The sequence below is a fragment of the Salvia hispanica genome, chromosome 1, assembly GCF_029641045.1.
Source record: "Salvia hispanica isolate PSC_SH4W2 chromosome 1, Shi_PSC_v1, whole genome shotgun sequence".
Taxonomy (NCBI): Eukaryota; Viridiplantae; Streptophyta; class Magnoliopsida; order Lamiales; family Lamiaceae; genus Salvia; species Salvia hispanica.
Genome location: NC_142692.1, coordinates 41941572 through 41967062, shown reverse-complemented (window position 1 = coordinate 41967062; position 25491 = coordinate 41941572). Strand labels below are relative to the sequence as shown.

Sequence of the window (25491 nt, the reverse complement as noted above, 5' to 3'; positions counted from 1 at the left end):
AAAGAAATACGACTAAACTTTTTTAGGACGGAAGGAATCCAAGTTTCTTTCTATTTTTCCCATTGGTTGATTAGGATGGCTGCCATCTTTCCAATGGGCAACATGTATTTTCCGCATCTCATCCCCTCCCCGATTGCATTGACTTCTATATTCAGTAATTCAATTAATGGATAGATGACTCAAATTCGAGCCATCACCACAACACTCATCCTAGCTCGGTGGTGCCCCCGGCCTCCTGAAACCGCTCCGCCATTTCCTTACTAGAATCTGGACGGATAGACTTTAATTCAAACAGTTGTATTATTATTATTATTATTATTATTATTATTATTATTATTATTATTATTATTATTATTATTATTATTATAAAAAATTTAAAACTCTAAATTTGAATCTTCGAGCTATACCAGTGGAATCAAGTAACGGATTCATGACCCGAAATGGACCATTTATATTTCCGCTTTAGGTAGCTCCCACCGCATAAGAGCATCCGCAATGGTGCTTAGGCCAGCCATAGGCCAGCAATAGGCTAGCCATTCTCTCCCCTGCCACGTCAGCAACACTAAAAAATTCACCTGCCACATCAGATTTAGGCCAGCCATAGGCTAGCCATAGGCCAGCCGTAATAAAAATAATTCAAAATATACTACATTTACGGAATTAAAATCACGATTAAATTACCGAATTAAATTTACGAGACATATACGGGAAAATTCATTAATTTTATTTTTAAAAAAAAGTACATTAACTAAAAATAAAAAAAAATTACATAATAAAAAAAAAATCCGGGCTTCCACACACGAGCCACCGCCCAACTCTACTCCTCACTAATTTATTAAAAAAATACATAAAAAAATGTTAGTATGCCTTGAATCCGTTATAGTTTGCCGCTAGCCGAACGGGGGTCTCGCTGCTCGGTCAGCGAGTCAGGGGGTCAAGGGGGACGACGCCCCCTTGCCATGGGGGTCCGGGGGCGCGGAGAGGCCCCCGGCCCGACGGTATGACATGTTTTTGTTTTAGGTCTTAATTTTGTATTGGGCTAGTTGTTGTTGTCCATCGCTAGATGTTGTTCTTGTACAGAAATTTAGAGATAGAGAAAATCGCGTTTATATAATTTTTCAAAAATAAAAAAAAAGAATATAAAAAAAATTAAAAAAAAGAATTATAAAAGAATTTTAAAAAAAATTAAAAAATAGCGCTGGCCGATCGCTGGCCGATCGGGCCGCCACAATGGCGGCTAGCCGATCGGCCAACGCTTCGGCCAGCGACGAGCGATCGGCCAGCCCACGCCGATCCGCTCGCCAATTTCGTCCTCGCCGATTGCAATGGTTCGACTAGCCGATCGGCTAGCGCGACGAATTGCGGATGCTCTAAAATGACCCATTTCGGGCTCTAACGACCCCATTTCATTAATTTTTCCCGATAATATAATATGTTAATTCATTTAACTTTTAAAATTTTTTCCATAACTTATTATTATATTAAAAAAAATATGAAAACAAAAAATATAACATTTTCTTTACCATGTTCAAATGAGAAAGATAAAAGGTTTAGACTTGAAAGAAAAAAAAAAGAAAAAGAAAAGAAAGACACAGATACTAATCACTTAATAATAAATAAAATAATATGTATGATAAAAACAAAAATAATATGCATGATAAAAACAATGTTATTTTATTATCTGAATTTTAAATAATAATTATTTAACATTCCAAAAACTGTAGAACTGTTGCTCACTATTTCACTATCTATCTGCCCTATATACACAGGGTAACAAATTTACACAGTTAATCAACTGTCAGAGCTATCTTCCCAGCTCAAAACACTGGCGGCCGCAGTAAGAGAGGGGGAGGGGCTTAAGCCCCTACCCAAATTTTTTTTCCTCCTTTTTTCGATTTATAAATTTTTTGAAATTTCGGAAAATCAAGTTTAGCCCTCACCAAATTAGGGATGTAGAAGATTAAATCGATGGAAAGTGAAGGATGAAAAGGGCTGAAACTCAAATTTCTTAAGTTGCAGAAATGGCTTCCTGTGTTGAGGAAGAAGAAGATAAATGTCCAATATAAATATAATATTAATTGTTATAATTATTTAATTATTAAATTTAAGATTAGGTCTTGGTAAACGTACAAAACTCTGACATAAAGCCTATAGGCTATAAGTAAACTTCTAGTACTACTACAAGTTTTTATATTGTTAAGCAAAAAATATATTTTTCATCATATTAATAGAATCTGAGGATAAGAAGGTGAAGGTGAAATTTAATTTTTAATCCAATTGCAAATTTTTTTTCTTTCATTTTTTATGAAAATTTGAGAATAAGAAAATGAATGTATGATAATAAAACTGTTTCATTTTTTTGGATTAGGCCGAGAATTACTTATTACTCAAAAAAATGTAACATATGTATGCAATTTTCAATTTTTGTGATTGTGATTTTTTACATGCTATTAACTCCATTTATACTTTATTATGTTCCTTCATTTATTACATGTTATAAAAATGGAACCAAAGTTCTGTTTTTATGGAGTAGTTTAATAATAAAATCTTTATAAAATGAGCTAATATAACAAATGGTCCATTAACAAAATTACTAAATCAAATGAAACATTTAATACGAGACATTCACAATATAAAAAAGGAACACACAAGAAATTTTTTAAAACAAACATATTTTTAACTATATAAAAATATACTCCTTTCTCCCCATTATAAGTGAGCCACTTTTTTTGGCACAAGATTTTAGAAATCGATATTTAAAAAGATAAAGTGGAGAGAATAAAATATGAGAGATAGAAAATAGAGGAGTGAAAATAATAAAGTAGGTGGGAAATTAAATAAGAGAAGAGATTTTTTTTATTTAAAATGGATATGACTCACTTAAGTTAGGATATCTCAAAAAGGAACATGACTCACTTAAGTTAGGATATCTCAAAAAGGAACATGACTCGCTTATAGTGGGACGGAAGGATTATATAGTAAAGCCCCTCCTCGAAAAAATTTCTGCGTCCGCCACTGACTCAAACTACGTTTTCGGAATGTTCAACCATCTCCATCTTCAACCATCTCCACCTTCACTCTTCAAACTGTCTCTCCATAAAAATCGTTCTCAGCTCTTCATACAAAAACCAGACTGAAAAATAGCGAACAACTGCCTAAAACTCGAAGACGATTACTGCAGAAGAAGTGAAGATATTGTTAAAACAATAAAATAAAATTTTTAAGAAAAACCAAAGAAAAACGAAGAGGAAACAATAATAAAATACAAACAATGGAACAACAAAGATCTCAACTTTATAATCTGCAAAATAAAATATCATCAGCGTAAAATGAACTAATCAAAATACTAAAACACAAACGATAAACGAAACAATACTAAAACAGAAACAGATATATTGCAGAATGTTGTTAAATTGTAAACTATGTTACTAAGTCGGTACTACAACCTAACCCTATGGATTACTAAACCCTTTGGAGATGGATTTAACTTCGATCACATAGCGAACGCTATTTTATTGAGTTGGTACTATACCCTAACCTCATGTACTACTAAACCCTTGGATTGTTGGATTTACACTTGCTCCCCAGCGCGATGCGCAACTGACGATACTTTTAGTAATTAAATAAGTACATAATCATGTATAATTGATACATGTGAACTTTAGATTCGAATCGTTATATGCTCCATCCATCTAATGAAATATTGTCCAAATATTCAATATCAGGACGATGCACTATTTTATTAATTGAATAAGTATATATTTAAGTATTGTTAATAATGTTACATTTTGATATCACTATATATTATTAAGATTAATTTTTTATCTACAAAAATAAACAATTAATGATTTAAATGAATAGAGAAAAAAAGCTCGATATTTTAATTGGAATGAGAAACATGGTTAAGTGTATTAGTTGAAGAAAGAACGTTTTCAGAAAAGATAAAAGTATCATCTTATTTGGGGCAAACTAAAAAGAAAAATTTGTCATCTTAAGTATGTGATAAAATTTACTAAAACTAATACTCCTACATGGCCATAATCAAAACTTTAAAACAAATACCTTTAATTACTAAGACTAATATTCCTACATGACTATAATTAACATTTACTAAGACTAATACCTTCAATTTACTAAAACTAATACTTCTACACGGCCACAAATCAAATTTAAAATTATCATTTATTAATTCAAGTGGGGTTTAGTTAATCTTTAATTATTTTTGGCCCAAAACATATTAGCGTAGCCCAAATTCACTTTTAGGGTTGCATTATTCGCTATATAAGTCCAACAACACTATTCAATTCCTCCCAACGGCACTTTTCAATTCCTCCAAGTTGTGCCTTTATTTCTTAGTTATTACTACCTCTTTCACGCCATAAATTTTACTCCAGATTTCTTGAATTTGTTTTGTTTACTAAGAATATGGAATGCATATGATGTGGAATGTTACTCCATGTTATAAAAAATAAACGAATATGGAATGCATATTATAAAAAGTAAATTGTCCATTGTACAAAACAAAAGTTTGATTGATTGACTGATTACAATCAATCAAAGACAATAAAAAAGTCCAAAAGTTACATCTATTATATAGCTCTTTAAAAAGATTTGAATAAAACCTAAATAAAATGCAAATGTATACATTGAGCCAAATTGATTAAATTTATATTACATTAGTATGTGGAATGATTTTTAATTCACATGACCATACCTGATATAAAGTACATAGCATTACACATAGTTTACAAATTTTTACTTGTTTTCTTAATTAAATTTTGACAAAATTTAATAAACTATTTAAACGATTAAAATCTAAGAAATAGTTTGATTAATACCATCATTATGATCTAATTAATGTATTTTTTTGGAGTATTTGATAATGCCATCAATATTAATTACCTAATAATCTTATGTTTAACCGATTAATGTACACTAAACAATAATAAAATTATTAATGAAGGAGTGAGATGGTAGGTCAGGCCAACAACATATATAACAGTATGGGTCTCATCCCAAGAATCCAATCTCCCTTACCTTTATCCCAGAAAAAAGTCCAAAAGTTACATCAATTATACAGCTTCTTTAAGAAGCTTTGCATAAAACCTAAATAAAATGCAAATCTATACATTGAACCAAATTGATTAATTGGTAACAAATTATGCATTGAGAATAGAGAAAACTTTTTGGAATATGCAAATGTATACAATGTGAATTGGGAATAGGAAAATGCATTAAGAATATTACTTGCTAATCATATAAGCATTACTACATATATTTTGGAAACACTCTTATCTCTATTTTATTCTCTCTTACTTTACTCTCTTCACTTCACATACAAAATAAAATTATATAAAATTATCAATTTTAATTATGCAATAATAAATATTTCATGTAATATTATTATTATTATAAAAATTAATAAAAATAAATGTATATAATGGTGAGAAATAAAATGCAAACATGCATTGAGCCAATCCATCATTTGTCATTATAGCCTCTGCAGTGTGAATTGGGAATAGGAAAATGCATTGAGAATAGAGAAAACTTTTTGGAATATGCATTATTGATATACGTGTGATTTCCTATTAGGAATATGGCATTAATTGAGTAGACAACACTAAAAAGGGAAACACTCCTATCTCTATTTTATTCTTTCTCTCTTAACTTCACACACAAAATAAAATTACATAAAAATATCAATTTTTATTATGCAATAATAAATATTTCCCGTAATATTATTATTATAAAAATTTAATCAAAATAAATATATAATGGTGAGAAATAAAATGCAAATGAATTCATTGAGCCAATCCATCATTGGCCATTATAGCCTCTGCAATATGAATTGGAAATAGGAAAATACATTGAGAATAGAGAAAACTTTTTGGAATAGATTTGTTGTTTGGAATATGCATCATTGATATATGTGTGATTTGCATTAATTTTGTAGACTTTTTTATACTCATCATTGATATTTGTTGACATACATGGAAAAAATATTTTGATAATTCTAAAATATAATAATATTAAATTTTTAACATTTGTTTGAAAACCATTCTTGTCTTCCTAACCACAGTCGGCCATTTTTACTCTATAATTTATATTTTCTTGATTCAATTCAGCCTTTTTTAACTTTCAAATTATGATCATTTAATCCCTCTACAACATTAGATTAAATTTCAAATTTTAATATTTTTTGCTCTAAAGTGAACACATTTCCCCCCTCCTTTTTTTCTTCAAGAAATCCCTCTATTTTAGATTCCTATTCTCAATATCATTAATTTATCACTGTCCAACAAACTAATTCTTTTTAATAATTTAGTAAAAAGAATAACTTTTTAAATTAAATATCTGCTGCAAATTTTTTTTAAAAAAATAGATTTAATATAAATATTTGTAATCAAACTCAAAATCTTGTGCAAATCTTTTATAAAATTTTCATATCATTTCATGCATTCTTATGTTTATAAAATACTATGGTTAAATATAAAAATAATTTATGTTATTCAAATCTAATTCAATTCAAAGTTTAAATACATTATAAACGTAATTTATATATGTTCATCTTTATTTTTTTTAATAATTTACTATATGATTTGTCATAAGATGCACAATGCTTTATCATATAAAAGTTGTTTAGTGTGAGTTTGTGCTGCACTTTTATAAAAAAAGGAGAGTAATAAATTTTTATTGCATCAAATAGATTAAATGTTATAAAGAAAGGAGAGTTATAAATTAGTTCATTGTATCAAATAGATTAAATGATTTGCGACGAAAATAAGAAATAAAGTTGAGGAGGAAAAGAAAAAAAAGGAGAAAAGAAGAATAAAATTGACTACATATTACCGAAATAAGGGATAAACTAATTAAACAAAAAAATGTGTATTTTAAATTAAATAAATGAAAGGTTTGATTATTTAAATATTAAAAATTTATATATATCTAATGGAAACTTGAATATAAATGAATTTGTTATTTTTGAATTTATTTTATGAACCGTCACTGATCTAGGTCCTAATTATTTTTTGTGTAGTACATTTTGACTTAATTTTTAAATTCATAAAAATATTCACTATCCTTGATTTTAGGATTAAGAAATGTTTGTTGTTGGAATGAATATTTATAGGGCAACTTCTAGTTGTGTAACACCCCGACTTTTTACCCTAAGGCTTAGAACACCGATCTATATATATATATATATAAGTTTCGCGTCTAAATTTTCTTATTATTACTTCTTGTTATGATTAATCGTTGTGAAGTATATTTTGAGTAGTGAACAAAAAATAGTAATAGTCAATATAAATGTTTGCTCTAATAAAAGTCCGTTTGTGAAGACCGAGTTTCAAATAAAAGTCCGTACACGAGTTCAACGTTTAAGTAAATATTTATAAAAAAATAAAATACTCTCCATGCCCTCCGGATCTTGCGCAATAGCCACGTCTTGAACCCCGATACCTACACGAATGGAAAAGAAGCACGTTAAATCAAGACGAGACAATCGACGAAATCAAATCACATCAAACACGCAAACCAAACGGCGGCTCACGTTTTCCAATTGACGGCTCACGCCTTTTTAAGTGACGTGACATAATATTCTTGTCATTTTTGGCATGACAAATGATTGAAGTGACAACTTACCTCATTTGGCAAAAAGTCCCTAACCATTGGGCAATATAATTCCTCCATGAATCAAGCTTTTACCCATGTTCTTCCTATGCATCAATTCTTCTATAAATACTACACTCATCTCATCCTTGAAATCTTTTATTCCACTACAAAGAAACACTACACCACCAAATTTCATTCAAGTGAGGATTTGGAAAGTTTCAAGCAAAGGAAATAAAGTCTCTCGTCACCACCTCCACTTCTTCAAGGTAACTTTCTTTCACCATGTTAAATTCTCTAGACTTTACATCACAATTGATTAAATTCGATCACACCATGATAGCGATTCATTCAAACATTCCCTTCTCATACCAATATCAATAGACCAAACATTGCTCACTTTTTTTTTAAAAACAAGAACTAGGTACCTTGAACATAAGACTATCTATGCACATACCTAAATTCCTTTGGTTCAAACAATAACTTAGCTATCATATGTTTAAACCTATAGACTTGAACACCAAAACATGTTGTCATTCTTGAAAACACGAACTCTCTTATCCAAGTTAATATCGAGCATAAGATGAAAATGTGGACTTAGCTCTTTAGAGTTCATGAAAACACCGAGCCACCGAAAACAACCACCCCCGCCTCGCTGCCCTCGGAGCAGCCACCGCCGCCCCGCTGCTGTCCCCAGCAGCCACCGCCATCGCTGCTGCCTCCGGCAGCCACCCACGACGCCGCAGCTACCCCGAAAGAAACCCCGCTACACCCTTCTCCCCTCACTCGGCGAATCGGCGCCTGAAATCAAACCGAGAGTAAGAAGTATGTGTGTATGTTCGAACGTCCATAAACTTAGTGTGTGAGGTGAGAGGATGAAGAGAAGGAGGGAAGAAGAAGAAGTACCTGGACGGCGGAGGTCGGCGGTGAACGGGCGACGAGGAGAGGAGGAGGCAGACACGACCGGCGGCCGGCGTCGCTCACCGGCAACGCCAAGGTGGCTGAGGCGAGACCAAGAGAAAGCGAGACTGAGAGAGAGAGGAAACGCGTCGGCGTCCTCGCCGGCGGCGCCGTGGCTGAACCCGGCGGAGTAGAAGAGAGAGAGAGAGAAACCGAGAGTGAGGCCGAGAGAGAGGGAGGAGCCGCGAGATAGGGGACGGTTGGATGGAGATTTTGAGAGAGAGACGAGAGGCAGGTAGGCCGGCCGGCGTCGCTCGCCGGCGACGCCATGGCCGGCTGGGCAGTAGAGAAGGAGAAGGAGGGGGGGGGGGGGGGCGCCGCTGTGAAGAAGAAAAGAAAGGGGGAGAGGAAATCTGATTTTTGTTCTTCTAGGGTTCCTTTTGTTTTTTTTATTTCTTTGGGCCTCCCCTTTGGGCCAAGTAATTTATTCATTTGCAAGATGGTCTTTTAATTATTTTTATCTTGGGTCAAAGAACTTAGAGGAAATGAGAATTTTGGGCTTTGATGCATAAGTAATAAAATGAACCTTATCTTTTAATTTTGGATTAATATTTCTTGAAATGTTTGAAGCTTTTAAATAATTAATCTTATGATTAATTAATATCTTGCCCTCCTTACTTAATTAATTTCTTGAAGTTAAGAATGTAGGAGCTAAATGAACCATCTCCCAAGTAATAAATTTTAAGGTCTCTTATGAAATAGAGATCCACTTTTTAAGTGGAATGAAGTTATCTTGATCGAACCCCGAACGTAGGACACATACTACATGTAGGATCATTTCATGTCATGCACCTTATGTATGTTCATAAAAACTAATTTAAATCATTATACTCTTTCAAGAAGGGCGTGTTCGCGGAGTTTGATTACCCAAGGTCGAGCTTTTGTAGAGTTTTACTTGGAAGCTTTGAGGTGGGCTTTATATCCAACACGTTAAGTGTGGATAAAATTATCAAATATATGAAATGATGTTTGCTTGATAAAATCGCACTTACCTTTTTTTAAAAATGTTATCGTGCCATAAATTGTTTATTTTATGATGCCTATCTGTTTGGCGATGCCAAATGAATGAATGAATGAATCGAATTCGGCTCCAATAGGACCAAGATCCTATTCGAGTTAGTGTACACAAAGGAATGGACCGTGAGTCATCGTAAGGGTTGGCCGGTCAATGTGATCGTGGAAGGTGGCCACCTTCCCGACACACAATGAACCATTAGATATGGCGGATTGATGGAATGAACTTAGCTTGATCAAGCGAACTTTATAAAAATGAACTTATTAAGCTCGGGCCTTTTAAGAAAAACCCCCGTGTGTTACTGTGATGACATGATAATAACTTTTTCTTATATGTGTATCTTTCGGCAATGTGTTCACTGAGTACCCCGTACTCAGCCCTGCATGTATTTCTAAACGTGCAGGTTGAGCAAGTGATGAAATGGTGGCTGAGTGGAGTTGGAGGTCGTCTCATCTCTTTTGTAGGATTTTCGTGGCATGTGTCTTCATACACATGACCATGTGGTTACAACTCCTTCCACTGTGTTTTTGTCGTAGTATTTTGTATTAGATGGGTCATAGGAAAAACGATCAGTAACGAGTGATCTGTGATAAACACTCTTTCAAATTTTCATGATCTTTGTTGTCTCGTGACCATCTCTCATCTTATGAAGAAATATTTGTGTCTTATCATTAATTCTTTCATCCCCTTTCTACCCCCTCTTCTTAATTCCCTCCCCTGGTCATGACTTACCGAGCAATGCTATCCTTAGCAAAGCGCGGTCGTGACAAGTTGAGTTTTGGCTCTTAAAATTCAAATTTTAAATTTTTAGCTCTGAAAAATGATAAAAGTTTTCTCACATTGTTTGGGAGGGAAAACCTGCTCTTTTTTTAGGAGGGAAATTCCTCCCATTATTTTGGGGGGAAATATTTGCTCTTTTTTTAGAGAGAAAACCTGCTCTTTTTTTATGAGGGAAATACTTGTTATATAGAAGTCACGCTCATTTTTTTGGGGAAAAAACCTTGTTATGTATAATTGGTTGTCTCTATATTTAAAAGTTGATATTTAGCAATAGTAATGAGGAGTGGGTGAATGAAAATGCATGATGGTACTTCTATTTGTCTTTTTTGTCACATCAACTTTTACTCTTTTGTTACACATGTCAACTTTATGTCTTTTTTTTACATATGTAACTTTTTGTCATTTTATCACACACTTCAACTCTCTTTATGTAGTAATCAACTATTATTGTCATACTCTTAAACAAAATAAATACTCCACGTGATAACATAACATGATACATATATGATTAATTAATTAGCCTATCACAAGTCTAAAAACAAATACGTATATTAGTATTTAATTAGCCCATCCCACTAACTATATTCTACTACTAATTTAAACCTAAATTTCTCTCTCTGCAACGCTGCTATCTTCTTTCCCTTCTCTGTTTTTTTCGTTTTCTTCTATGGCTTTGCATCTCAAAATTTTCTTCCTAAGTTCTTCAACCATCAACAACTCTCCAGATATGTCCTTGCTTTTATTTTGAGGCGAATTCTACCCCAAAGATGAGTTTTGCATCATTATTGGAGATGCCCTCCGTTTCAAATGAACAATAAATTAGACAGAAGAAATTGTAGAGAGATAAAAAAAAGTCCCTCTAAGAATATAGAGAGAGAAATAAGAACCTGGGATAGAAAAATGTTTGTTATTTTCCCTATAAATTGTATTTATATGGCAAATTGTATTAGAAAGTAAAAGATAATAGTATCATCCTAAGATTGTGCAATCAACCAAAGAACCAGGGCAATACTACTTTTTATAAACAATTAAATGTGAAAATTTTATTATATATATATATATATATTTAAAATTAAACACATTTATTTTGTGAGACTATTTTCTTTTTTATTGATATATACATAAATTAAATTTTGTCTGTATTGCACACAACAAATTAACTATGTAAATTATTATTTTAGCATTGCATTATGTAAAGGTAGTTAATAATAATAAGACGGTCTAGTGGAATTTCTACATTAGAAAAAAAAAGTATAAAATTCAGTATGAAATTAAATAAACTAAAATATATTAAAATATTTTTATAAGGGGATTCAAATTAAGGATTACAGTCTTATTTTTTTATACAGTTAAAATGAGATTATGTTAATAAATCAAGAAGACAAAATTTGGTGGACATAATTATGCAGTCTTTTAAATATACATAAATATTTAATGAATTAACTTATGTATCATATTTACATGTATAAAAGAAGATTAAATTGATACTTTAAATTCTAAAAAATTATTATGTGGTGAAGTATAAGATGAGTAAATATGTACAACTAAAGCATAACAATGAAAGGAGCTTACCATCAAATCTCAATCTCAATGGCAGTAACTTACGATTTAAATTCAATGGTAGTAACTTACGATTTTTTTAAATGATGTGAAAAATATTGATGAATCAAATACATAGAAAATTATGGACCCTGCCATATATATATATGAGTGAATTAGTGAATATATGGTAACGTATATTATATGTGGGTGTGTAAAATTTTCATAAAATATATTATAGTGGGGCAATCATGTATGCTTTAGCTAGAGGTGGGTCCCTTTTGTATTTCTTGTTGTTTTTTCTTATCAATGATATGCTCATCACCCTTATTTATAGGGATGTTTGAGACTTTTCAACTACAACAATAAAGAAATTTGGAACTTTACATTCTAGGAACTCTTCAAATAATTAATGTATCCTAGGAACTCCACTATAATCAATAGTGGGGGACAATTTATTTCTTCATTTTCCAACAAATACTTTTACAGAAAGATGAAAGGATGAAGGGGGGAGAAAAGGAAGAGAAATAGAAAGTAATAATGACAATTGAATTTACAGCTCTGTGGGGTCCTCAACTATTCATTTACTTGTACTTCAACCGGTTTTTGGACATTTTATATACTCCTACAACTATAAATTTATGTTTGGAGATGGTAGAAGTATTTGAGAATTGTAGATAGTACAATGAATTAATGATATAATAAGTTTGAATTTTTTTTATACGTTGTATAATGCTAATTTTCTTGCATTTAATTATACTATAATACGATTTTTACGTAACAAATTATTTTACACATATCCATAATGTTACAATTTTATGTGTATCCATGTTAGTATATGGAGTAAAATGTTACTCAAAATTAATCTAGTTAATTTATTTAAACATAAAATATAAAATCATGATTTTAAAGTAGAGTCGTAGAGAGAGGAAAACTATAAGATGGTAAAGAGAGATTATATTAATAGATCATTTGTATATGTAGGTTGTCTATTTATGTTCTCCCATTTTTAAAAATATATAAAGAAAATTCAGAACCTGCAAATTGATTTGATTTCTTTGAATAATTGATAACTACTATTAATTATTAATTGGTCAAAAGACATAAAAGCAATTTTTTGGAAGTAATTCTTGTAACCATTGGTTAACAGATTAGTTGGATGTGAAGTATTAAAATTTTGGGAAATAAAGAACATGTCATTCTCATCATGCATGGTGCATAAATTTTTTTAAAAATGAGAAATAATAAAATTGAAGAAATATTACATGTAGAGAGCTATAGATATTTTTTTTTTGAATAGAACTATAGCAAATATGATCTCAAATTGTAGAGGATAAAAAAATATGAATTTCGGTATAATTTTTATTTATTTATTTCATTTAATATATAAAGATATTTTAATAATAAATAAAATATTTATTGGCCTATGAAATTGTAATAGATGGCATAATCTCACTGCTCAGTAAAATAAATGGAGAGAGAGAACACTTAATCTTATTTATATCCGATGGTTAAAAAAGTGTGATCTGAAGTATTAAAATTTTGAAAAATAAAGAACATGTCATTCTCATAATCCATGGTGAATATGAGTGAAATGAAAAAAAGAACATGCATTCTCATCACCCAACCTTCTCAATTCTGAAAATGAAATGTATATCTTCTATTAATCTATCATATTTGATACACGTTAATGTATATGTAATTCAGTACCTTCAAAACTAATTAATACTATATGGTTAGACGACTACATGGAGTATAAACAGAGACAAATAGATAAAAAAAAAGAAAAAAGTTTAAAAAATAGATACAAACATTCTAGAAACTAATTAAGTTTTAAAAAATTTATTAATTGAGTACATTGTTAGACGGCTATATAAGTAGAATCAAAATGTTTTCAATTAAATTTCAGTGAATTACTAATTCCAGCTCTTAATACTTATTATATTTCTAAAAAATTTTAATACATAGTATAATATATTAATTCAAACTAACGTATTATGGTTTAGATTTTAAGAATTCCATAATTTTTATTTTAATTATTTACTTATTAAAAGATTATTTTTAAATTTTTTAAAATTTTGAAGATTTAATAAACCTATATAATTAACACTCAACAAAGAAAAAAAAAATATCTATTATTTTCACTTGGGTTTATAATTAGTCACATCAAATATCCGAACATTAATCATAATATTCATGTTGTTAAATAAATATAGATATAATTATTTAAATAGAGTAGTAGGAAAGGAAAAATAATTAAAATTTGTTGCTATATGCTATTATCAACAAAACTTGCGATATATAAGAATATTTGATCTGATATGATTTGATTTTTCTAATTTGTTTTTGTCATTGTCTTGTGCGAGATAATAAGTCCTAATTGGATCAAATTAAGTATTGATTTTGTTATTGGTTGAGTTCAGTCCTAAGTATTATTTGATAATTTTTTTATTTTATTATTAGTAAATCTTGAAATTGTAAATACATTTTTGTTTATATAACTTTTTATTGATTAGTAAATCTTGAAATTGTAAATACATTTTTGTTTATATAACTTTTTTCTCTGTATTCTTGATTATTTGCATTTCCTGTAATGAGTCTTGTCCCTCGATGTTTATACATCTGGATTCAAGTTTCTGTATTTGGAAGCTCGTCTATTGATGTTTATGCATCTTACTTTGTGGTTACTGGTCTATTACTTCAGTATTGATAATGATATATGAGTGTGTTTCAAAACTGTGATTGAATTAGTTGAGTCGCATCATTTTACTAAGTGTTTAATGTTATTGTCTTTTTTATTTTTCACAAAGCATAGAAGGTATTGTACTTACATTCCCATTTTGCCTCTTCAGCTTGATGTGTGTATTTATTATCTCTCTCTTTTGCACCTAACCTGATTGTTGTGATTGATTTAACATAAATGTCAGTTTTTAATTATCAGGATTAAAGTAATATACTGTTGGGTAATTTGATGAAGCCTTTCCACCAAAAAAAAAATATTTTTCTTACTTCCGATGCTTTCTCTGTGATGCAGAAACTACACCATTGGAATAGAGAAGAAGTTGAAGTTCATGTCATAGATCAAGTTTCATTCAAGAAATGGTAATCTTCATAGATTAAAAAATCATGAATAAAACCTAAATAAAATGCAAATGTATACATTAAGTGTAATGAGACGTCACTTAATAAAGAACCTCTTAACTTAAACTAACATATTAGTTAAATGCATTAATTCTAACTTAAGCTATAAATAACGTAAGGAGTTTGTGACGTGCCGAAAAGTAAAAGTGCAAGTAACATGGGACGCAGGGAGTATTATATTAGTATGTGGAACGATTTTTAATTTACATGACCATACCTGATATAAAGTACATAGCATTACACATAGTTTACAAATTTTTACTTGTTTTCTTAATTAATTTTTGACAAAATTTAATAAACTATTTAAACGATTAAAATCTAAAAAATAGTTTGATTAATACCATCATTATGATCTAATTAATGTATATTTTTTGGAGTATTTGATAATGCCATCAGTATTAATTACCTAATAATCTTATGTTTAATCGATTAATGTACACTGAACAATAATAAAATTATTAATGAAGGAGTGAGTCAGGCCAACAACATATATAACAGTATGGGTCTCATCCCAAGAATCCAATCTCCCTTACCTTTATCCCAAAAAAAGTCCAAAAGTTACATTAATTATACAGCTTCTTTAAGAAACTTTGCATAAAACCTAAATAAAATGCAAATCTATACATTGTACCAAATTGATTAATTGGTGACAAATTATGCATTAAGAATAGAGAAAACTTTTTGGAATATGCAAATGTATACAATGTGAATTGGGAATAGGAAAATACGCATTAAGAATATTACTTGCTAATCATATAAGCATTACTACATATATTTTGGAAACACTCTTATCTCTATTTTATTCTCTCTTACTTTACTCTCTTCACTTCACATACAAAATAAAATTATATAAAATTATCAATTTTAATTATGCAATAATAAATATTTCATGTAACATTATTATTATTATTATTATTATTATTATTATTATTATAAAAATTAATAAAAATAAATATATATAGTGGTGAGAAATAAAATGCAAACATGCATTGAGCCAATCCATCATTTGTCATTATAGCCTCTGCAATATGAATTGGGAATAGGAAAATGCATTGAGAATAGAGAAAACTTTTTGGAATATGCATTATTGATATACGTGTGATTTGCTATTAGGAATATGACATTAATTGAGTAGACAACACTAAAAATGGAAACACTCTTATCTCTATTTTATTCTTTCTCTTTTATTTTATTCTCTTAACTTCACACACAAAATAAAATTAATAAAAATATCAATTTTTATTATGCAATAATAAATATTTCACGTAATATTATTATCATAAAAAATTAATCAAAATAAATATATAATGGTGAGAAATAAAATGCAAATGAATACATTGAGCCAATCCATCATTGGCCATATATATGTGAGTGAATTAGTGAATATATGGTAATGCATATTATATGTGGGTGTGTAAATTTTCATAAAATATATTATAGTGGGCAATCATGTATGCATTAGCTAGAGGTGGGTCCCTTTTGTATTTCCATTTAGCAAAATAATGTTGGTGGGACACATCACATCACATCACATCATATCATATTTCTATGGTGGTATCAATACGATAGCTATGAATTAATGCTACTTGTTTCAAGTTTAAATCCTATAAAATGAGCTCATTAGGTTGGACAGAAAATGTATATATTAGTAGTACCTATTAATATTATACTGCATTAATTATTAATTGCTGAATTTTTTTTTTTAATTTATTTACTTTACAAAAGTATAGAATTTTAACTTACGTAACCTGTTAAATGCATTAATTATTAATGGCTGAATTTGACATTAAAGAACTGCATCTGAATTACTTTTAATACTGCAGTCTACTCAATTAAAAAAAATGGGAAGCAACTTGCACTCTTTGCACAATCCTCAATGTAGAAATGAAAGTTTTCAATCTTTTCAGTCTTTTCATCTTTTACAAAGTAAAATGAAACAAAATAAATTTGCATGGTGGAAATCATTTGATGAATTAGAATTTTGGGATATTTAAATCCCTAAAAAATCTCCTACCTTTTATAAGCAGTACAACTGTAAATTTTGGTGGAAATATTTTTGGAATAAGAAAGATATAAAATAAAATCTATCAAAAATAGATTAAGTAGGAAGAGAAAATAATATATCAAAAGCATAATTAAATTGTGGAGTAATAAGAAATAGTACTAAATTTCCAACCCCTCTGACCCCCTCTGATTCTTTTAATCTCACCTCCACATCCTTGTTCTACTTTCTCTCTCTCGAGATATATATGAGCATACATATATAATATTAGCATTTATATAAAGTGTCTAGTTGGTCATCAATATTGTCCACCAATGAATTACATTGGAACTTGCAATTACAAATTATGACAATATATATATATATATATATATATATATATATATATTGGCTTCAACTAAAAATGAGTATCATTGCTCTTAATTAATGAAGTTTAAAATCTATTGCTTCACAATAATCATATGGCTACTAAACTTAATCTCAACTCTTTGTGCCACCTATTTCTAATTGTATCTCTCATTCTCTCTCTTCCTTGCAATATACCTTACGAAACCAATGGTGAAGAAATAGAGGATTCTATTTTATGTCTTAAAGTATATTAAAATAAAAGAAAATATATTATATTAAGACAAAAGAAAGAAATGACATTGATTTATTGATCAATAAAAATATATAATCATTTACATAGAGTATTGGTCAATAAAAGAAAAAAATGACATTGTAGATGTTGTTTATTTTAGATAAGTTGATTTATTGATCTGTAAAAAAATGTACTCCATTTAATACTATTTGAAATTATTTGATTAGAATATATATTTAATGGACTTATGAGAATTAATACAAATAAATAGAGAAATAAAACTCAAAACCCATTTTACAGTTGAAAACTAAGATATTTAATCCTTTATAATTATATAGTACTCTATTATATTACAAACTCATATTTTATGGACAATGAAATGCATTCCATTCTATTTTCTGTGCAATTATTGTTCCACAATGTGTATACATTTATTGCCTATTAATCGAAACAATGGAAGAGAAAAACCTCTTCGTCATTTTTTCTCTTCCCTTCCTTGTCTTTGGACTAATCATCTTACACAAAATATATATATAAAAAAAAGAAGAAGTGCATCTGACACTCAAACGTACAAAATGATAAAAAAAAATATTACTACTAAAAACAAAAAGAAGTGCATCTGACACTCAAATTTACAAAATGATAAAAAAATATTACTACTCCCTAGGAAATTACTCTCTCTCATCTGCTCCTTTTACCCCTCTCTATCTCTCACTCCTTTCATCTCTATATCCCTCCTTTTTCAGCTATTCAGTTTCACTTCCTCTGTATAAATGGTTGGACAGCTCCGGCAAGCCATGGCCTATGCTGATTTCGTTAGTGCCTTTATCTGTTCTTGGTTTTATGCTTTTTCTCTGCTGGATGTGTACTTCTCTTATCATTCTCTAATTTACTCTTCTTTTGATATTCAATGCTTGTTAATATCTGCAAAAACCCAGAAGATGTTGTGAGATATTAGATTTAATAGAAGTTAATGCTATTGTGGTTTAAAGAGTTAACCTATGTAAAAAAAGAAAAATGTTAAATAATATTCACATACCTTAAATATCTGCAAAATATAAATGGTCAAGATAAGCAACAAAACATTAAAAAAATATATATATAAAGATGAAGATGAAGATGAAGAAAGATATGAAAGTAAACGTAGAGAGAGAGAAGAACCTGTAACTTATGTAAAAAAAGAAAAATATTAGATAAAATTCACATACCTTAAATATCTACAAAATATAAATGGTCAAGATAAGCAATAAAATATTGAAATAAAAAAAAAATATAAAGATGAAGAAAGATATGAAAGTAAATCGTAGAGAGAGAGAAGAACCTGTAATTTATGAATGTGTGTTGTTGCAACTGATATTTATAGAACAACTTTCTAAATAATCTTGGGTTTTAAATTTCAAATTTCAAATTTTTTTTGCTCTAGAATGAACAGATTTCCCCCCTTTTTTAGCTCCAAAAAACCCCTCCATTTTGGAGGGGGGAAAACACACATTATTTTTGGGAGGGACACGTTTTCTTTTGGAGGCAAAACCTACTTTTTGTTTGGGTGGGAAAACCTTGTTATGCTATGTGTTTCGTATGCATACAAAATGTATTTGTATATATATAGATGATATGATGTTTAGTCAGCTTTACAATTAAAAATGATGCTATTATCTGATGGTTTAATGCATAAAGGTGGTGGGGTTATTTTAACTATTGGTCAAAGCTTGGAAGTGTGAGTTGGCAGATGGCATTTGCAAAATTCCCCCCAAATCGCAAATTTGAAAAAAGGGGGGAATTCCCTTTGATTTCCCCCCAAAATGAACTGAGCTTTTATTGATAGTATAGATTTGATAAATTTTTAAATGCTTGTATAGAATAGTTCATAAATACTCCCTCCGTCCCGTAAATAGACCATTTGGTATCATCACAAATTTTAATATATAATTGATAAATTAAGAGAGAAGAAAAAAAATAGTTTAAAATGTGTGGTGGATAGTCGGATCCATAAATAATACTACTATAATATAAAAAGGAATGAGAAAAATATTACTATAAATGAAATATGGCTTATTTCTATAAAAAGAAAATATGACTTATTTCTATAGAACGGATGGAGTAACTTATGAAATACGTCTGATATTAACACATATATCAAAGTAAAAAAAAATTAAAATAAAATATGGGAAGATATATATTGCTGGAGATCGAGTTACAAGCATGAAACTGGTTAAATGGCAAGTTTCATAGGTATTATATATATGGAGTATTCCCTATGCGACTCTGTCCTGCTTTAGAAGTTTCGATTTATTATTATAGGATGTCCCACTTTAAGAGTCTTAGTTGAAATATTTCATAAATGTTAATAGGTCTCACATTTTACTGACAATTTTCCACTCACATCTTATTATAAAGAGCGAACTACAAAAATAGTCTCTGGACTATGCGTTTATCTTGCAATTGAACCCTGGACTTTAAAAATATCCCCAGACAACCCTGGACTAAGTGTTTGTTTCAAAATTGGTCTATTTTCACTGTTTCGTGACGAAAAAACCCTTTTAGGGGGTTTTGGGGGGTTTAGGCAATTTGGTATTTTTACGCTTTAAATCTGATATTATTTCAGTGATGTACTAAATCTGATATTATTTCAAAATTATCATTTTTCTTCCCTTTTGTCATCCTTCACTTTGTTTCTTTATTTCAATATTAAATTTAATTTTATAAAATTAAATTTTAAATTTCAATTTTTAAATATCAATAAAAATTTTTAATTAAAACTATTAATTCATGGACACTATAAATATTGAAACTATTAATTTTTGTTATTTAATATAATATTCAGCTGAATTGAAGAAGTACATATTAATCATGATGGAAAAATAAGAGTTATTTTATTTAGCCTTCGTTCGGTTGTTATAATTGCTTGTGATTAAAAGTTATGAAGTTGACTAAAAATTTGATACTACTAAAAATTTGATATAGGAGAATTTTGTTGAAATTTTCTAGTTAATTTTGATTGTTTTCAAATTAATAAATGAAAATTATATTAGTCTTACATTAGATGCATATTTATCTCAGAATAAATCGTGTTATATGATCTATTTATGATTAAAACTATTAAATATTGATTAAAACTAAAGCGCCGTCGTACCTTATTGATTAAATATTAGACACTATCAAATATTGATTAAAACTATTAATTTGTTATTTAATAGTAATTTTAATAATTAATAAAAATTTATTAATATTTAAAAATTGAAATTTAAAATATAATTTTATAAAATTAAATCTAATATTGAAATAAAGAAACAAAGTGAAGGATGGAAAAAGGGAAGAAGAATGATAATTTTGAAATAATATCAGATTTAGTACATCACTGAAATAATATCAGATTTAAAGTGTAAAAAGACCAAATTGCCCAAACCTCCCAACACCCCCTAAAAGGGTATTTTCGTCACGAAACAGTGAAAAAGGACCAATTTTGAAATAAACGCTTAGTCCAGGGTTGTTTGGGGATATTTTTAAAGTACAGGGTTCAATTACGAGATAAACGCGTAGTTCAAGGACAATTTTTGTAGTTTACTCTATTATAAAACTAATATATAAAAGTAGGACTAATATTTTACTATCTTTTTTCACCCACTTTCTTTTTACGTTTTTTAAAATCTGTGTCGAACTCAAATGATACTTTTAAAATGGAACAAATGGAGTATTATTAAATTCATTATCCTTCTTGGCTCTAGTTTTGAAGCATTGCGCAAATTTAAATCTGAAAGTCTGAACCTTATAGCGATTTCAATTGAACTTTTTTGGATTAATTGTCTTTGAAATCACATATACGACATCACTTTCCAATCATAACAATATAATATCTCATCTTTTAATAATTTTTTAATTGTAATTACGCTCAAATTTGACCAATTTTTTGAAATTTATTTTGATTTCCAGACATTTAAGTGTGGGCCATTTGCTTATAAAATGTACTCCCTTCGTTCCATAGTAATGGAAGCGTTTCTTTTTGGTATGGAGATTCAGAAAAATTGTGTTAGGTGAGTTAAGAGTGTCCACTATAGGGGAGCCGCGACCGGGCCACGGGAGAGCCGCGAGCCGCGGCTCCCTATAGTGAATGCCCGGCTGCGGCTCTTGGGCGGGAGCCGTGGCCCTCCTATTGTATTGGCCACGAGCCGCGGCTCTCTATATTTTTTGATTTTTTTTTTTTAATTCTATAAGTATACACATTTTTTTACCTCATTCCTACACAAATTCTATAAATATACCCGTTTTTAATTAAAATATACACAAAATGAAAAAAATAAATTATTTAGTGGCTTGGGCATGTCCACTATAGTGTAAAACATGGGCGTTGGTGGCCCGGCCACGATTTTATGGCTTGGCCACGTTTTGTGGCTTGGCCCGGCCATGTATAATGGACACCTAAGTAAAGGGAGAATAAAGTGGAAAATGAAAAAGGTAGAGAGATGAAGAGAGGAAAAAGTAAGAGAGAATAAAGTAGATGTTGAAAAATGTGTTGACTTTTGCTAAAAAGGGAAATGACTCTATTACTATAGAACGTATCAAAATGACAAAATGACTCTATTACTATAGAATGGAGGGAGCATGAATCTCCAAAAAGTAATTTCGACCAAACTAAAAATCATATGGCTACACATGGTATATTATCGTGATGAAATGTGAATATTTATAAGTAAATTCACGAACTTTGGACTGTTCTAATGAGGGTTAAGTGCTCCTTAACTGTGCGTGTAAATTTGTAACAAGCATATTAGTTTTATACTTTTATTGTATTAGTCATGTTATTTTCCCCAATGAAAAAACAATATTACAAGGATAGATAGAGGACTTAAATAACAATTAAAAATGCTATTAATGCTGAATTGGAATTAAAGTCTTTTCATAGTTGAGTGAACTACAAAAATGGTCTCTGGACTATAGGATGGTCCCTGGATTTTAAAAATATCACCAGTAGTTCCTGGACCAAGTTAATATAAAAACGGTCCTTTTGCACTGTTTCGAGATGAAAATGCCCTTTTGAGGGGTTTTGAGAGGTTAGGGCAATTTGGTCATTTTTACACTTTTAACATTTTAAATCTGATATTATTTCAGTTACGTATTAAATTTGATATTATTTCAAAATTATCATTCTTCTTCCCTTTTGTCATCTTTCACTTTGTTTCTTTATTTCAGTATTAGATTTAATTTTACAAAATTAAATTTTAAATTTTATTTTTTAAATATCAATAAATTTTTTTAATTATAAAAATTATTAAATAACAAAAATTAATAGCATAATCAATATTTGATAGTGTCTAATATTTAATCAATAATATATGACAACACCTTAGTTTTGATCAAAATTTAATAGCTTTAATCATAAATAGATCATATAACACGATTTATTCTGAAATAATATGCATCTAATGTAAGACTAATATAATTTTCGTATATTAATTTGAAAACAATCAAAATAACTAGAAAATTTCAACAAAAATACTTCTATATAAAATTTTTAGTCAACTTCATAATATTCTATCACAAGCAATTATAACAACCAAAAGGAGGCTAAATAGAATAGCTCTTATATTTCCATCATGATTAATATTATTTTTTTGTACTTCTTCAATTCAGCTGAATATTATATTAAATAACAAAAATTAATAGTTTTAATCAATATTAATAGTGTCCATGAATTAATAGTTTTAGTTAATTTTTTAAAATATTTAAAAATTAAAAATTAAAATTTAATCATAAATTAAATCTAATATTGAAATAAAGAAACAAAGTGAAGGATGACAAAAGGGAAGAAGAATGATAATTTTGAAATAATATCAGATTTAGTACATAACTGAAATAATATCATATTTAAATTGTTAAAAGTGCAAAAATACCAAATTGCCCAAACCCTCCAAAACCCCCCAAAAGGGCATTTTCGTCTCAAAACAGTGCAAAAAGACAGTTTTTTATATTAACCCTTAGTCCAGAGACTGCTGGTGATATATTTAAAGTCCAGGGACCATTTATGAGATAACCCCATAGTCCAGGGACCATTTTTGTAGTTTACTGTTTATAGTTTTATTTCAAATTCAATGTTTAGCAGCACAAAATGTTCAGGTTCGAAATTAAATTACAATATCAATTCCTCCCAATTTCACAATTTGAATTTCATACCAAAAGTAGAAAATTGAAATTCCAAATTTCAAATTCCAAATAATGTAGTTGAACACCTTCAGACACAACACACACATTGCACACACTACACACACCACACACTTCACCTCAATTATAATCGTTCAAATGTGGCAAAATAATCTTTCGGGTCATTTGAACTATAAATACGTTAACTTTTGATATTCTTCTACTTTTCTTATAAACTGTTTTTTTTATAATATAAATAGAGTACATTAACTTTTGGATGTTCTAAATCCCCTCTTGTCAAATAATTTTGATCAAATTGATTTTTTTATGAATCACTTTCATTTAGCTCTTTTCTAAATTGTGGAGTAGTATATTGATGTGGTTTTTTTAGATAACAACCCTTTCATATATTGGCTCACACAATGTCTAACATCTCAAATGAAGCACATATTTATTGCGAAATTCAAAAATTAGCTCAAAGACTTGTCTTATATAAACACAATAGAATACAATACAATACAATACAATAATAACTAAACATTACATAAAACAACATTACACTTTACAAAGATAGAGATTACACCCCACAAAAAGAGAGAACAAAATATAGTACTCCCTCCATTCCGTAGTAGTAGAGTCATTTCATTTTGCGCACTTGATTTAAAAATATAATTATAAATAGTTAAATTGGAGAAAAATTAAAATAAGAGAGAGAATATTGTAGATAAGACTCTTCTCTACATTATTCTCTTTCTTACTTTACTACATCTCTACTTTAACTATTTATTATCATTTTTTTCAAAACGAGTGTAGAAAATGAAATGACTCTACTACTGTGGAACGGAGGGAGTATGTGAATAAATGACCTCTTTGATATCAAGACCTCCACCAATAAAATGATTGCACTCCTTAGCTACTTTAATCCAAACAACCTTTGGCTAATTTCATCCAAGCAACCATTTACCAAGCGACTAATCCCAAGATAACCACAGAGCAACCACAGTCCGACTATGGAATTTCCTAACATTTCTCTTAGCCGACATGGGGAGGGAGGGATGCTCCCAAAGTAGACATAAACTCTCTAAACTCACTTCTCTCTATTACAAATGAAACAAAAAACCATATTTACGGATGAAAAGTTGAGAGATGATCAAAAGAAAGTCACAATTGGACATTGGAAACGCCTGGCCTAAACAATCTCATCCAAGAAAGTCATAATCACAATTTAACATGCAACCAAAAGTGGATTTTGGGAACGATTTTGCCGGGCCAAGTTGAGCTTTGCTTGGCCCCAGGCTATTCACCCAATAACAAGGATACTTAACAATGGGCAGAGACAAGATAAAAATTACTAAAAAAAAAAATGCCTATCTTGAGATTACTAGGCAACCAAAAATGATCCTTATAAAAAAAATAATACTTAAACAAAAAACACATATAAATATAACAAATTCCTCTGTCGAACAGGAAGGAAAAGATATTTCAGGACACATTATTGGAATAACTAACTAATCATATTGGTAAATATTGTTTGAAGAAAAACTAAAAGATAACTAGCTACGCTAGAATCAACCGGACGTCTTTATTCCTCTTCTCTTCCATAGTTTTCATGCTCAAGCTTGTGATGAAGTTGAATTATTTAATTGTATAAACATACTACACGCCCATATTCAATATTAAATTAAACTTCAATTGAGCGGAACAAAGCTCTCAAAAAATGGAATCATCATT

General features: G+C 29.6%; 1 long non-coding RNA gene across 1 annotated transcript; it reads right to left on the bottom strand.

Annotated features, from left to right (window-relative positions):
* Positions 1-7293: 7293 nt before the first annotated feature.
* Positions 7294-8865, bottom strand: LOC148933845 (uncharacterized). Its single transcript, XR_016134383.1, has 2 exons — positions 8515-8865; positions 7294-8409 (listed from the first exon to the last, which is right to left on the bottom strand). It is a non-coding gene; the product is annotated as an uncharacterized LOC148933845 (long non-coding RNA).
* Positions 8866-25491: the final 16626 nt, after the last annotated feature.